The 13802-nt window shown below is 43.2% G+C and overlaps 1 long non-coding RNA gene across 1 annotated transcript; it reads right to left on the minus strand.

The window, feature by feature from the left end:
- Window positions 1-1826: 1826 nt before the first annotated feature.
- On the minus strand, window positions 1827-2602 carry LOC131448084 (uncharacterized). The gene is made up of 3 exons (XR_009234156.1): window positions 2484-2602; window positions 2245-2352; window positions 1827-1899 (listed from the first exon to the last, which is right to left on the minus strand). It is a non-coding gene; the product is annotated as an uncharacterized LOC131448084 (long non-coding RNA).
- Window positions 2603-13802: the final 11200 nt, after the last annotated feature.

Here is a 13802-nt window from a genome sequence, read left to right on the forward strand (position 1 = left end):
TCTGCGTCATTACCTCGTTTATGAAACCCTAAAGTTTCAGAACAAACAGTTCAGCCACTGCTGAGAAAATAGTGTTGTATTGTTTTCCTGGGCTCTGCGAAGCGGATCGGCACTTCCTTAATTTGATGTCGTCATCAGAAATCCTCACCACTCCTCTCACCACCGTAGCGCCTCCCGGTGCGACCCTAGTCCGGGCACATCCGGTTGCGTACATTCAACTGCAGAAGAAGAAGAACTACTCTCGTTGTAGCTGCTGAGATGCAGAGCATCCACCGTGCCAGAGGGGGAGCTGTGTATCTGAGAGCTGGCCTATCTATTACGTCACTTCCAGGTACCTGGCCAATCACAGGACAGTGGGAAAGCTCTCGTTGGCTGGCCAATCACAACACAGTCCACATTCTGGGGGTGTGGTTTTGGTCTGAAACAGCGCGGCTGACTAGAGCGTCAGTGAGGAGATATTTTGATTGGCTTGTTTGCAGCGACTAGGAGGATTTAAACCATGAAAACAAGTTAATATATGTAAGTAGACCTCCATAACTAACATATATGTGTGATACAAGCATTCTATGTCACCTTTAAGACTTGAGGCAGATATGCTATGAGGCCAACAATAAAATAAAATGCTTTCAACAAGTTATCCTGAAGGAGCATGTATTTATTTTGCCAACAAGACAGTCATCGGACTACTTTTTCCACAAAAAAAGTAGTCCATATATAAAAAACATAAAACATGCTCTAGACAAAATTGAGACTCTAATGCTGCAACTAATGATTACAGGCGAACAAAACAAGCATAACTGCAAAGTTAACCAGAAAAACAAACATTTGACTTTGCCAAACATGTACTTGTTTAATGCGTTGTTGACTGCTAAACCACAGCTACTTCAAACTACAGTACATTACAAAACCTTTTTTTCTTCTGTGTGTGTGTTTGTTTGTTTGTAAAAAACAAACAAAGTGCAGGAGCCCAAACTGAATATGTGTGTCCATACCTCTGATCGTTGAACTGCTTTCATTATAATTTTCTTCTCATGGTAATTATTCTATTTTTGATGAAATATTTGACTGCTTTCCAGTCTCTTTTTTGCAGCGCTTGCGGTTCTGAAGCAATGCAGCGCTCATAGTCCGCTTTACCTGGAACATCTTGCCTCACAATGAACTTCTTCAGATGTTTTTCTACTGCAGCAAGTTCCTCTGGTGTCCAACGTTTCACAGGAGATTGCTTACCTAAGTAGGCAGAAAGTGATCACATTTTGATTAAATTGACAATTTGCAGAGCTGTGATCAGCAGCTCACAATGCCACTAACTGCGCAAAACGAGCTTCCACTCTTTGTTGAAAGTAAATTCTTCCAAATTTGTTTGATGATCGTAAACTTTTAAATGTGACAAATACGCAATTAACTCAGGAAATCAGGAAGGGGGCAAATACATTTTCACATATACATTCGAACCATTGTCACACATTGGGTCTTATTCCCTTTCTGGGTAGGAAGCTATTTTAGGTGAATTAAGAATTCAGAGACATGCTTTTATTCAATGATATAACCATCATCATTACTTTTTCAAGGCAACCAATAGACCATTTTCACTAAAAACAAGATAAAAGACGAGTGACACTGGCCCAAAAGAGGATCCTCTTTTTTTTCCTTTCGGCTGCTCCCTTCAGGGGTCGCCACAGCGATTCAACCTCCTCCATCTAACCCTGTTCTCTGTATCCCCCTCTCTCACACCAACAAACTTCATGTCTCTTTGGCCCAAAAGAGGATGCAAGTCCCAAAGCTTACCTCTCTTTCTTGCAGACACACTCTGGTTTTAGACTTGTGATGTGGAGGTACATTCTTGCAGGGATGACATGCTGACCTCATCTTCTGACCCCTGTTGTCCTGGCATACTGACATCTAGACACAGAATGAACTTTATGAAAAAATACAAGACGAAATGAAGAATGAAGAAACAGTCAGTACAGTGATTATTTTATCAAATCAAATTTTATTTGTATAGCCCAAATTCACAAAACACATTTTGCCTCGGAGGGCTTTACAATCTGTACTGCCAGTTTGCGTCTGCCTTTAGTTCACAGCAATTTAAAGGCATAAATACTCTTTTAACTACTTTTCTGCTGATATGTCCTGTAGCATCAGAGAAATGCCACATGAACATTTGAACAACATGAAAAACACAATTTTCATCAGAGAAGGTCTTTAAAGAGGAGTGTTCAAGATCAATCTTCTTTCACCGTTCACCTGTTGGAGACACTCCCTGATTTTGGACTTGTGATGTTGAGGTACAGATGTTCAGGGATGACATGCTCTCCTCATCTTCTGACCCCTGTTCTCCTGGCAGACTGACATCTGGACATAGAAAATAATTACTCAACCATGCAAGACAGACATGTCGACCCTAATATTAAGTAGTCAGTATAGCAAGCCATAGGATATAAATCAAATAACTGTTGTGACGGTAGTGATAAAGGGTTTCTCACCATTCATTCCCTGTAATGGGAATCTGTCCGGCAGATAATTTCAAGGAGTGAATACATCAAGACAGAGCCTGACATCAACTTGCTTGCTGCTAGTTACAATAATTATTCATAGCCAATAAAATAAATTAAATGAATCCAGAGTTGTCTGACTGAACTGAGTGAAAGAGGTTCTAGCAGCTGGTCAGCTTAGTCTACCTCTCTGTCCAAATATCTGTCCTGTTTACCATATGTTTCCGTGTCAGTGCTGGTTCTTTATACTTCCTCTCCATTTTAATGAAGTAGAACATCGCATATATAATCATCATTATAATTATTATTATTTATCCATAACATAATTAACATCACCACCTGTCATGTTTTGTACTGGCTCTCTTAATTGGCAAAAGGAACAGGGTGACATTAATAATTTTCAAAATTGCCAAGACAGATCTTTATAAAGTATTTTCAACGGCTTTAGTTGCTCTGCAAATGACAATTTCACACTGCTGCAACCTTTTCCTGCAATATTGTAACTAGATTGTCCTGTCCTGAATCTTTGGTGTGTGAGCTGGGTTTTACAGATGAATGACAGTTCAGAGAAATGTAATATTGTTACTATACTTTGACAATACAGTGCATCATAGAGTAGATTACAATCCCAGACCCCTGTCTTGCGAGACAATGTACTATATTTTGTATCCTTGTCTTCACATGTCACAATGTCAGGAAATAGTGAATCATGGAAAACTGCAAATAAAATACAAATGCAAAGCTCATAAATCTTCATGACCAATTTAAAAACATTCATCACATACATACACATACATACAATGTCCTCTTCTGAAGGCCCCTCCATGCCAATGGTCTCTAAAATGTTATTTGATATAATATTATTGAGTTGGAAAGCTGAGACTGTGGGCAATCTGCCAATCAAGAGCAGAAAAAAATACAGCAGCAAACTGATGGACTGATCATGTTTTAACTACAACTGAGTAGATATAATCGAAATACCATACAACACTATAAAACTAAAACTCTTCATCTGTATGTTTGTGTGTGCATGTCTAAGTTTGACACACATTTTTGCATATGTATGGTCTTACAGAATGTAAAGGAGGATATGATTTTAAACTTGAAAATTACCTGCATACAATTCCATTACTTAAAAAAATCCAGTTTTAGACACTTACTGAATGCTAAAGACTAAATATCATATATTGCACCTTTAAAATATAATTAGTCTTAGTACCATTCACGTCAACTTGAATTTCATCCAGACTCTTTCCCTTGTATTCTCCTAGGCGTCCCTGTTCCATTGCCAGAAGCACTTTGCTGATTTTGGCCAACTAGAGGGTGCCCTCCGGAAGGCGGTAGTGCTTTCGGTGGACAGCAATATTAAGGAAGTCTGCCAACGGATCGAGTTCTGTTCTCTTAAGGTTCAATACAGTAGAGAGGGTGGCGATATGTTTCCTTAGTCTTGTTGATGTTAATGCTTTAGGTTTTTCAAGGTGATCACATTCTTTCACCAACTGCCTTATGCAGTCACAAGCCCTTATGTAATGGACAGAGTGTGACAACCAGTGGGAGTTAGGACCAGGACACAGACTTAGAGCTGAGCAACAAACAGGTTTATTTGGTGGAAAAGTTTAGCAGGAGGGGGGCTGAAGATGGCAGGTGGATGGTAGCGGTGAGGTAGCTGGGAGAGGAGCGGGTCCAGGGAGGCAGCGAGCAGGTTGGAGGATCTTCTGAAACAAGTAGAAAAAACACGAGAATGAGTTCACAGAAGCACTGGGAAGAATCAGTTTGAAAACTTCAGAGATTGGCCTGATGTAGTTTACCACTCATGAACGGTAACGATCTGGCAGCGAGCAGCTTGAAAGCTTGAGTATTTGAGCAGGGCCTTGATGAGGTGATTGGCGCCAGGTGTGAGCTGCAGCTGCCTGAGCCTGGGACCTGCTCCTAGTGAGAGAGTGACACCGCAGGGAGGGAGGGGAAATGCAGGAAAAAAGGAGACTGCCAGGCATGGATATGACACAGAGTGAGGTAATGCAAACAGATATCCATTTTCAGACAGCACTCCACATTCTTCCCTCTTCTAAGTTAGAGCATCAAGTGACTCTCTCATGAGTAGGGTTAGAAGAACTGGAACCTTTCTTCCTCTCTTTCCTACGATTGTAATCCTTACAAAATGCTTGCACAGCTTCTGTTCCAGCGGTGTAAGGGCCAAGCTAACCATGTGTCACCATGTGTGTCTGATGTGTCCTTTGATAGATACGCAGACAGAAGCATCCTGGACACTTCTCCTCCTCTCCGGCGGTTAAACAGTACAACTTGTGTGAGGGTCACTTTTGCAAGCTCCTTCCAGTTCGATGGCGATGGGTGTTTTTGCAGAACATGTTGCTGCTGTTTCTCAGCTGGATGACAATGAAAGTTTCGGATATTTTGTGTGAAAGGTAACAGTAGAGGAGCATTCCATTTGGTCTGGTCAAGTTGAGTTAATGCTTGGCTTGCAATGTCAAATCTCCAACTTTCATGATAAAGCTGCGCAAACTCCTCAGCATCTTGAGTAGCTTGTTTATCTTTCTTTTTCCAGGCCTTCGGACTTGATAAACATGGCCAAAGAATACAAGCTGTGTCCAACCTTGCGAGCAAAAGACGGACATTGGTATTTGCCAGTTTGCTCACTGAATCCAGATAAGCACACAAAGCGAACACAAGTTTTACCGGGTTTACTACTCTCAGGTTTGAAGTTGCAAACCTGAAAATGCTGCCACATTGCTCTTCTTGAGAACAAACCATAGCAGTGCAAATTCCTGTCCTTCAGATTTTTTCTGTGGTTGCTTCCATGGGATGAGTTTGCCTTTCTGTGTCTCTAAAACGTCACTATTGTGCTCAAAGTTCCCCTTATTTCGTATACTCTAACTGCAGTTTCCTTTCTTTTGAGTTCTTTGGCAAACTGAATGCTTTTGCAACCTCTGTTTCATCTTGGTGTTTACGCCACAAGTGTCTTGACATTTTCTGGACAAACTTTTTTTATTGTAGCTTCTAGACCCATCCATCTTCTTTAAAACTGGATTGACATACATAGACTGCTCTTCTTCCAGGGGCATTGAAACCCTCACATCCTTTTTAGAATATGTTGCAACTATATTCTTTTCATTCCCATCAACTCTGCTATTAGGAAATATTTGTGTGGGGTCATGACTTGTTTTAAAGGGTCTCTTCTGGCTAAAGTCAAGTTGGCTCTGACTGGACGACCTGCTTCTTTTCTGCTTGGAGGACTCACTTCCACTCTCCCTGGGCTTAAACTTGCTCCGACTGGAAGACTTTCTTCTGCCCTCACTAGATGCACCTTTTTTCTTTTTTTTTTATCTTCCAGGGTTAATTCCAAACTGCTGCTTTTTGTGTGTCTTAGAGGTGGAACAAGTTCATCATCTGATTGCTCTCTAGAATGGTTGTTTGCAGGGCGATATTATGCCAGGTTCTGGACAGTGCCATAAGAACAGTTTGAGTGAGAACCACATGGATGAGACTAGAAACATACGAGTGGTGTGTTACAGTATGTTACCTGGTCGCATTAAGGAGAGACGAGAGAACAAATGTGTTTGTGACATAAAAGACCCCATAAGGACATGACTGGAAACATGCGTGTGTGTGTTTGACATTAACTGGCCTTTATCACACCACCCAATAAGTAATCCTGACAAGGTGAACATTGGCCCATTTTGGAAGTAGAACAGCTTCATACAAGTCACCACAGATATTGGTTGTGGATGTGTCTACAATGTCATTTTACCTGTGTGTTAGTCTCATCCGGCTTTGATTCCATGCGGAACATCTGAGGTAGAGGGCTGGTCTCTGTCTCTGCTGCTGCTGATGCTGTCGGGGTCTTCACCTGGTGAATACGTCCGTGTATCATTATTATTGCTGATGTGATGTATTTAAAGAGTATGTTTTAAGGGGAAATATGTATGGATATTTATAGGTATTATGAGGGGATATTATGGTGGTAATTCTATTTTATATGGCTATTATAATGAATGTGCCCGGAGATGTGTTACCTATCCGAGTGAGTTCTCCCAATGAGTAACTGATTGGTAGGCTTATTTAAAGCTAGTGGGGAGACGGGGTGGGGAGAGTGCTTTCATATGGCTGTAGGTCAGCTTGCTGTGAGGTTGCCTTCTTTCATGCCTCTCCAAGGGAGTTTTATTTTGCCTATGAAGGGCTGGTTTGTGTTCTGTGATTTCCAAGTATTTTCTTTACTCTTTTTGTTGTTATTATTTTTTTGTGCAAGTTCGCACTTGGCAATAAACCAGCACCATTTTTTTCACTTGAACCCTCGAAGCTGTGTCCTGCTTTTTGCACTTTGTTGCGTCCCATCCCATGTGTGAATCGGGGGTGCAATACCCCCTCTTCACACTGATATATAGAACAATTATTGAAAACAAACAGCAGTGTTTCCCCTGGGTTTACGGCATGTTGTCCTCTTCTCTCTCTATCAGGCTATAGGTGTGTGGGATAATGTGTTTGTTTGTGTGTAAAAATGAAATATCTTTGCTTAAATTAGATCAATAACATCATTATTTGCCCCTACTGAATGTCAAGTTAATTTCATTTATCAAAAAACTTCAACAGATGTCATTTCAGGTCACTTTTCCTATAGACCAGGTCTGCACCCTGTTTAATTTTAATTAATAATGATATTAATTATCTAATTTAAGCAAATTTCTAGACTATTAGACTTTGTGCCTGATATAATGTGTCTTTTATAATCGTACATTGTTGTCTCATAAGTTTAATATACCTTAGAGTTTTGTAAATTTGAAGTTTTCAATAAAAAAGATCACTAGCTGCTAATGTTAGCAGCAAGCAATCGCAAACGTTAGTGCTAATGTTAGCACGCCTATTATATTGCTAAGTTAGCAGCTAACCACAAGTAGCTAACGGTAGCAGCTAACAGTTATTGTAATAAATTGTAAAAAGAAATCCCAAGCTGCTAATGTTAGCACGCATATTATATAGCTAACGCCAGCAGCTAAGCACAACAAGCTTACAGTAGCAGCTAACAGTTGTTGTAATAAAGTTACACATACACAAACTCTCTCTCTCTCTCACACACACACAACTACACTTTTTTAACAACACAAGACAAACAAAAACCACATAAAATGAAAAAGTAAACTCAAGGAATTTCTCACAAAAAACCTCAAACACGCTCTCAGCTCCACACACACTCCACCATCTCAGAGAGAAAGAGAGACAGAGAGAGAGAGGGGGACAGGGAGGAAGAGAGACAGACAGTTCTGTCACTGCTGAAGATAAATGAAAGAATGTCATTCATTAGCTGTGGATCATTGAAAAGGATTAAAATACAGGACTGACTTCAGTGAACACTGGATATGATTCATCATCTGTGTCATTGACTTCCTCTCACTTATCCTCATTTCTACCACTCTCTCTCTCTCTCTCTCTCTCTGTGAGATGGTGGAGTGTATGTGAAGCTGAGAGCGTTCAAGGTTTTTTCGTGAGAAACTCCTAGAAATAATCTTTTCGTTTTATGTGGCTCTTGTTTGCCTTGTGTTGTTAAAAAAGTGTAGTTTTGTGTGTGTGTGTGTGCATGCGTGAGAGAGATTTTGGGGTGTGTGTATCTGGTGTGTTTGTTTGTGCTAACTCAGCACCATGCCGATGTCTGGGGCCTCAGTGGCGGACTTTGAGCGTCTAACTCGTCGTCTAGCTGGTGCCCTCAGTGCCGTGCAGTGTGGAGGAGGCTGGCCTGGCTGTGGGTGAGGTGGTGGGATATGGGTCCGTGAAATCGGCCTCTCGGATGAACGGAGCGATCGTTTTTTTCTTGGATGCTACGGCTAAGGTTAGCGAGGTGGTGGAGAGCGGTGTGGTCATTCAGGACACCTTCACTCCTGTTCTCCCCCTCCCTCGTTAACTCAGCAGTTAAAGTGGTCATCTCCAACGCTCCTCAAAATCCAGATGGTGTCACTGGGCTGTAAATCGTCAAACTAAAGCATGTCATCAGTCACCGTAGACAGGTTTACATGATCCTGAAAGACCCCAGCCTTGATCTGAACTGTCTTTTTCTTTTAAAGTTGATAAATTATTCATACATGAAATACATGAAACCATGAAATGTTTTGGCTGTAGAGGGGAGGGTCATCTGATCCGATCCTGTCCTGGGAGAGGCGAGGCGAAGAAGCAGGCGGCAGGAAACAGTCACACAAAAATGAGCAGGAGAGACTTAAAGCTCAATCAGGATGGAGACAGTGACTTTGTCCCATCACAGGAGTCACAGAATCTTTACACTGCGAGTCAGATGAAACGGTTTATAGAGCAGACTAAAGGGCAAAAGACTGTGGTGGAGGAGCATTTCCCTGATCTTAACCTGTTCCTGGGGTCAGCCATGTTTCTGACAAGGAAGTCTGGGATGGCAGACGATGTCTTGTCTGATCAGGAGATTTTTAGATAGAAAAAAACAGATCAGTAAAGTCGTGAAATCTGCTCCTCTTTTATCATGATTTGGTGTATTTTTTTCTTTTTATCTATGTGTGATTTTACTTGGAGTATTTTAAATCTGAACGGAGCCAGAGCTGACTTTAAGAGAGCTGCTCTTTTTAGACTCATGGAGATTAAGAGAGTAGACATCATGTTTGTGCAGGAGACCCACAGCACTGCAGACAATGAGTGTGAATGGAGGCAGGCTTTTAATGGGGAGGTGATTTTAAGCCATAAATCCAGCCGTAGTGGGGAGGGGGGGATTTTATTTTCAAGGAATTTTTTACCCGTCTCTCTGGTTTCTGAAGAAATTATTCCAGGTGTGTTATTAAAAGTCAGTAACCCACAGAAGTGAACTAAGGAGAGTCCAAAACACAGAGGATAGCACCTTGGTGTCATCTTTGACGAGGCCAGACAAAGACTGAGGGGAGACTGGGATTTAAGTAGGGAGTGAGGCTGACACATGGAAGGTGGGGTGGATCTTGTAGTCAGGGGGGAGCTGGAGGCGGTATGTGACTGGGTTTATCTGGTGAGTGATATTAAAGGGACCAATGTATTTGGGGCTTAGCTTTTTGCTGGGTAGTCTCATCCAGATATCCCGGGTGGAGAGCCAGACCTTCTGTCCAACTTTGTACCCCGGTGTGGAGGACCGATGGCAAGCAACTATCTGTTACTGATGTCATAATTGCACTCTGCCGGGCTCAGCTTCCTGGAGAAGTAGGCGCAAGGATGAAGACGAGAAGGGTTTCGACACCCGTGGTGGAAGCGTCAACCTCAGCGACAAACTCCTTGTTCGGGTCAGGGTGACGGAGGACAGGGTCTGAGGTGAAGGCCTTCTTGAGTTCCCGAAATGCCTGGGAAGCCTCTGAGCTCCAGGAAAGGGTCTTTGAGTAGAGTAGTTAGGGGAGCAGAGATCTGGCTATAGTTCTGTATGACTCTCCGGTAACAGTTGACAAAGCCCAGAAAGTGCTGAAGTTCCTTTATAGTGTGTGGAGCGGTCCAGGAAAGTACAGCCTGGACCTTCCTGTCATCCATGCTAACTCCCTGGGAGCAGATGTTGTAACCTAGGAATTGGACGGCGGGTTGGTGGAAAGTGCACTTCTCGGCTTTGAGAAAGAGCTGGAATTCACGCAATCGAGACAGAAGACGTGCTGGATGTGGTCATTGACATTAGGTGAAAAGATCAGGATGTCATCGATATAGATAATAACAAATTTATTAAGGTAATCTTGGAATATTTCATTTATGAAACCTTGGAACACGGATGGTGAGTTCGACAACCCATATGGCATCACGAGATACTCGTAATGACCAGTAGGGGTGATGAAGGCTGTCTTCCACTCATCACCACGGCGAATGCACACCAAGTTGTAGGCACTTCGGAGGTCAAGTTTGGAAAACAGTGTAGCTCCACGCAGCTGTTCCAGAGATGCGTAGACAAGTGGCAGGGGGTAACGGAATTTGACAGTGATTTTATTGAGGGCACAGTAATCGATACATGGTCTAAGACCTTCATCCTTCTTGGCCACAAAGAAAAATGAAGAGGCAGCTGGAGACTTGGAGGGCTGGATATACCCTAGCTTGTGGGCTTCATCGACATAAGCTTTCATTGCTTCCTGTTACGGCAAGGACAATGGGTAGACCTTCCCCTGAGGCAGAGGGTGCCCGGGTAGCAGGTCTATTCCCAGGGTCGATGTGGAGGTAGTTGGGCTGCTCGTTGTGGACAGAAGATATCACTGAAGGAGGCGTACTCTTTAAGAGTGAATGGTCAGATAATCCAGATGTGCACAGCAGCTTCCTTGCAGGTCTCCCTCAGGTAAACTCTAAAGCAAATTCGAAGCTGGGGGCAGTTTTAACGCTGCAGGAGTTGTACGAAGCAATGATGTCTTTGCAGAGGGGCAAAGCACCAGGGATTGACGGTCTTCCTGTTGACTTCTACAAGTCTTTCTGGCCCATCATCGGTGGTGGCCTGCTTGAGGTGGTGTCAGACAGCCTTCAGAGAGGACGACTCCCTCTGAGCTGCAGGAGGGCCATCACCCTGATACCTAAGAAGTGAGACCAGCTAATGAAGAACTGGAGGCCAGTGTCGCTGCTGTGCACAGATTATGAAATCCTTTCCAAAGCTCTGGCCCTCAGATTAAGAGAGGTGATGGTATCCATCATCCACCCTGACCAGACCTATTGTGTTCCCAGCAGGCTCATAAGTGACAATGTCACTTCAATGCGTGATGTTCTGGCTTTTTCCAGTGAATTAGGTTGTGATACTGGTTTGATGTCAATAGACCAGGAAAAGGCGTTTGACCGGGTTGAACACCAGTACCTTTGACGGACTTTAGCCGGGTTTGGCTTCAACCCTGAGTTCATTGCCAAGATCAGGGCTCTCTACAGTGGCGTTGAGAGTGTGCTGAAAATGAATGGTGGGCTGAGTGCTCCCTTTAACATCGGGAGGGGGGTGAGGCAGGGCTGCTCTCTCTCTGGTATGTTATACTCCTTAGCCATCGAGCCTCTGCTGCATCAGTTACGACACAAACTGACAGGTGTGTCCCTCCCCAGTTGTCCGGTGTCTTTTAAAATGTCTGCTTATGCCGATGATCTCATTGTGTTTGTGAACTCGCAAAAAGATATTGATGTTTTAATTGACAATGGATCCGCCGGCCTCTCTCCTCTCCCAGATACAAAGGGTTTTAGTTTATTTTATTTGGCAGGATGCACTGGGTCCCACAGAGTGTCCTCTTCTTTCCAAAGTAGGAAGGGGGGCAGGGCCTGGTTAATTTGACAAGCAGGGGCGCCACCTTTTGCCTAAAATGTATCCAGAGGTTGCTGAATGGACCAGAGGACACTGTGTGGAGGGCTCTAGCCTGCTGCATCCTGAACCGTTTTAACAGCCTGGGTATGGATTTTAATTTGTTTTTAATGGACAACACTCAGCTCAACAGGTCATCTTTTCCTAGTTTTTATAAAAGTGTTTTTACTGTGTGGAACCTGCTCAAAAAACAGAGACAAAGACAGGCATATTCTCTACACTGGCTATTGCAGGAGCCGGTTATCCACGGGCCGGTCCTGGACTGTCCAGACTGGGTGGGCACCTCTCTGTTTTCTCGATTCCAGGCTGCAGGGGTCACTACTCTGGGTCAGGTGGTGGAGCTGGCTGGGCCCCGGCTGGAGGACTCCGCTGGTCTGGCTTCGGGTCTGGGTCTGAGGTCCTGTAAAGTGGCCAAACAACTGCTGGATCACTGGAGGGAGAGAATGAGTGGACATGAGCTCCTGATGTTGGACACCTTCTCTTCAGGCGAAACCACAGCCAACACACAGGACTCCTTCCTCTTCATCCAGCTAACTCCAGACCTGAAGGACTGTGCGGGTCCTCTTCTAGACCGGTGACCTCGGGCCTCTCTGCAGGAGGCCTCAGGAAAGACCTTCTACCACCTGATGGTAAAAACTTTGAACAGAGACAGGCTGAGTGGGCGACACTCCCTGGAGGAGTCACTTTGGTCTGGAGAGGTCAGGACCGGCCTGGAGGTCTCTGTACAAACCTCCACTGACAAAGAGACACAGGGACTTACAGTGGAGGATCCTCCACGGGACTGTTGCAGTGAACTCTTTTATTTCTTTGGTGAACGCGGAGGTGGAGGACAGATGAGAGGGAGGCAGTGTTTCACTGTGTGTCATGGTTTGTCTGCACTGTTTCTGTTCCTGCAGAGTGTGTTTACTGCTTTGACTGAAGTTTTTACTAAAGAGGTTTGTATCTGTGGTTTTAAATACACTCGTCAGAAGAAGGAGAAGAGCCAGCTCCTGAACTTTGTGCTGGGTCAGGCCAAGATGGCAGTGTATGCGTGCAGAAAGAGGAGGGTGGAGGGGGGGAAACCATCTCTCCTGTTCCAGTGTGTGTGGAGCTGATCAGGGCCGGAATCAGGCTTGATTTTTGTTTTTTTAAACTTTCAGGAGACCTCACCTTTTTTAAAAACATGTGGTGCTAGGATGTCCTGTGTCAGGTGGAAGATGATGATGTTGTTTGGGAAAGTGCTGAAGTGATGTGTTTGTGTATGTGTGTGTATGTGTTTTGTATATATGGATATTTTTTTAATTGTCTATTTTCTTTAAATAAAGCTGTGTTTTTAAAAATCAAATCTCTCTCTCTCTACCTCCCCCCTCTCTCCCCCTCCCCTCTCTCTCTCCCTCCCTCCCCCCTCTCTCTCTGAGGAAGTGTACAGTCTTCTCCCACTGTGAGTTGCAGCTCTGTTGTGACTGATTATGTATATGTATATATCTTAGAAATATAAAGAAAGCCTTTAAGGATGAGTAAATCTTCTTCTTATGTTGTGATCAGTGTATCATCATTCATGTAGTCATTGTATCGATGCAAAAAAAATAGAAAAGGAAAGAAAAGTGGTTTAAAAGTTTAGTCTTTGTCAGTCAAACCATGTATTTAAAGTAAGTTCACTTTGATTTAAGTGAAACTTCAGAAGCACAAACATGTCTGTCTCTCTGTCTCTGCCTGTCTGTCTTTCTGTCTCCACGTCCTCTGTCGTAACAACAACTCCATGAGACTGCACTGAATAATGATGATGAAGAGGAGAACTGTATTAAAACAGTGCTTTTCTAGTCTTAATGGCCACAGCTGTACACTACACTTTCATTCACTCAGTCACACTCATTCACTCACACACACTGGAGCAACACAAGACATCAGCATTAGTCTCCTGCCTTTATTTATTATTTCACATTATGTTGTGATTTCATGTTTATTGTCTTTCCTTCTGTGTGATTTCATGTTGATGTTATTTTTAATGTTTTTTATTACTATTTTATTTTAGTGCCTGAAATGATTTTGTTTTGTAA

The sequence above is a fragment of the Solea solea genome, chromosome 1 (assembly GCF_958295425.1).
Source record: "Solea solea chromosome 1, fSolSol10.1, whole genome shotgun sequence".
In the NCBI taxonomy this organism is placed as follows: Eukaryota; Metazoa; Chordata; class Actinopteri; order Pleuronectiformes; family Soleidae; genus Solea; species Solea solea.